The sequence below is a fragment of the Prunus dulcis genome, unplaced genomic scaffold (assembly GCF_902201215.1).
Source record: "Prunus dulcis unplaced genomic scaffold, ALMONDv2, whole genome shotgun sequence".
Lineage (NCBI taxonomy): Eukaryota > Viridiplantae > Streptophyta > Magnoliopsida > Rosales > Rosaceae > Prunus > Prunus dulcis.
Genome location: NW_023010050.1, coordinates 65,247 through 68,142, shown reverse-complemented (window position 1 = coordinate 68,142; position 2,896 = coordinate 65,247). Strand labels below are relative to the sequence as shown.

The following is a 2,896-nucleotide window of genomic DNA, read 5'->3' as shown; positions in this document are numbered from 1 at the left end:
CACAAAGTGCGAAGTCTACAGGAAGTAAAACCTATGCTCTGATACCAAATTGACAGGACCCGACCCAATTTTCACTTTGAAATTCGAGCCAAGTCCTGTGCGTGTCCGACACCTGGCGAATGTCGGGCACAAATGACCTTTTTGCCCTCTTACTTCAATTTCTCTTTAAAATTTCCTTAGACTTCTGCTGAAAATTCGGCAGAGTCTCCCCTGTATTTTGACCAGTTCCAAAATTCCACCTGTAAACAATCTCAAATATTTCCACCCAACTGCCAGAATAGGATAAACCAAAATTTGCCATATTCAAATTTTCCAATAAACTCGATATCAGAGCAATTTTCTAAAGTTCATGGGTTTTCAGGAAAAATTTCTACAACTTTACCTGACTTTGAAGCGTGGAGGTTAAGAGTGGCCCGGTGGTGGATCCTATGCACTTCTACAACCTGGGGGCGAAAAACAAGTTTTAAACTGTGAGTGGACAAAAAGTGAGATTCTTAAAATCGAGCTAAAATATAATTCCCCCATTTTGAAATAACTAGGGATATATATATATATATATATATATATCGAAAATTTAACTATATCTCCATATAAAAGATTCTATAAGCATGAATTAGTATACAAATAAAGAAACTTACATAATCGATCTGATATAAAGATATTATTGCCTGGAAGAATCAAAGAACTGGTATACTGAATAAAAATACCAAAAATACACATGTGCAATTACTGAGAGACCAATATAAAATGGCTGAAAATCATCCTTGAATAAAAAAAAGCTCAAAATCCTTTAAAACTTCGTTCGACTGAATTTACTAAAAAAAATGAGTAAACAATATCTGCAGTAAAAGCTTTAAAATCCTTTAAAACTGCCACCTAATTGTACCCCTGTTATATCATTCAATTCCCTGGCAGGTCTCGGGCGCCACGCAGTCCACCCGAGCCGCAAACTGGCGAAATCAGGGGACTATGATCAACCTGTCCTGTCGGCAGATTCCTCGATGACACCAAGTCAGCTCGAGTCGCTCTGGCAGGATGCAGGGGACCGTAGTCAGCCTGATCCGCAATCCTGGCAGGTCTCGGGGACACAGAGTCAGCCGAGCCCGCAATCCTGGCAAGTCTCGGGACACCAAGTCTGTCGAGCCGCAAATCCTGGCACTCACGGTCCGAGCGTCCCCGAAACTCGTGAGGCAAAGTCAAGTGCACTGACTGAACTATAATCAGACTAGATGTCCGTAGACATCGGTCTGACTCTGGGTAATCACCATAAAGAAAATGGGTACAAGGTGGGTTTAAAATAGATTCCTTTAGAAAATCCGATTAAAACTGAAATCTCAAATTGTGCTGCTGTCTCATCTGATTTCAACCTCAAACTCTGTTTCTATGACTTTTAAATAAGCAGCACATATTTATAAAACTGTTACTATACTGATCAAGTTCAGAACCGTAATAAAACTTACTCAAGATCAAATAAAGAAACTTATTCAAATAAATTCATTTCTAAAAACTTATTTATATAAAATCAATATAAACTCATTTATAAAACTTATTTATATAAAAGCACATCAATCATTCATGAAATCTGATTTATGAAAGAAGGTCCACTCACAGATGGTCCGAGCTACTTCGATCCCTCGAAGATCTCTTTTATAATTATGTCGGGCTCCTGGTGCCTGATTATCCCGAAAGATTAAGTTAGTAAACTGCTGAATAAAAAGAATTTCAACTAAACACCCTGCCCCCGGCTCCTAGAAATACGTTCACTCGTTTCAGGTTACTCCTATGCCCACCTTAGCTTTTTGGACAGTTAGACTGGCCTTAAGAGACCCGAAACCTCAATAAGCGGTAAGCTGCCAGATCGGCCGATCCGGGACCCCGTGGGTCCACGGTCTCCGATGGCCAATCTGGGCTCCTCTGAAGGTTTCTTACAGAGAAGGAACCATGTTCTGCGATTTTGGTCCGAAACGGACGGTCGGATTAGCCAAAATCGCGTTATCGCTGAAAATCCAAACCCTAGCCCCAGGGTTCGCGATTCCAGAGTATCCGGGACTCCGATTCGCGATCCGTCGAATCCTACGCGATCCTGAAATCACGTAGGCCGACATATCCAAAATTCAGCGCGATCCAACGATTACACGACACTGCACCCACGGATCGCGCGATATGGACAATCCGTTCGGGGCTCAAACGGACTCCGAATCGAGATCCGCGAAATCCCACGCTCTCGTGACGACAAGAGGACCTCAAAAATGGCCAGAGCCGTGCCACCACCCTGGGCCACGCGCCGCCACACGCGCGGGACAGATCGGGTGTCCAAAGCGATTTCGGGTGGCCGAAGAATCTCGGAACCAAGACTCCAAACTCCTACCCTAGGTAAAACACCCCATTTGGAGTCACTTTTGTTCTTGGACCACCCCCAAAAAGTGAACGGAAACAGTAGTTTCGAAGGGCCGAAGTTCGGCCGAATTTTCAAGTTCAAAATCGAACCCCTTAGAGCTAAAATCGATCGAAGCCCATATACCCATCAGCTAGAACACGAAAAATAGATGAGAAACCATACCTTACTCGATCGATTTGGTGGAGAAACGAAGGAGTACGAGCTCCCAAAAATTTTCGGAAAAACTGTCGGACCAGGCCTGTTTCGTGGCAGTTTCCGGCTACTAAAGTGGCGGATGGAGGCTGAGGAGGGGCAGGGCTGATAGAGGGAAGTGAGGTGGTTCGTTTGGGACTGGTATTGCCTAAAACGGTGGCCTGAGTTGGGAGAAATTGATGTCTGAAGTCGGCTGGTCCAGATGGTTCGAGAGAGAGAAAGCTGGGTTTATAAAACTGAACTTCGAAATATTTACGGTTCTGCCACTGAGACTCTTTTGACCATAACTCCTTCGTTACAACTCCG

General features: G+C 43.7%; 1 long non-coding RNA gene across 1 annotated transcript; it reads right to left on the bottom strand.

Moving 5' to 3' along the window:
• Positions 1-402: 402 nt before the first annotated feature.
• Positions 403-2,597, bottom strand: LOC117612700. Its single transcript, XR_004583522.1, has 3 exons — positions 2,561-2,597; positions 1,610-1,673; positions 403-443 (listed from the first exon to the last, which is right to left on the bottom strand). It is a non-coding gene; the product is annotated as an uncharacterized LOC117612700 (long non-coding RNA).
• Between the last annotated feature and the right edge of the window lie 299 nt (positions 2,598-2,896).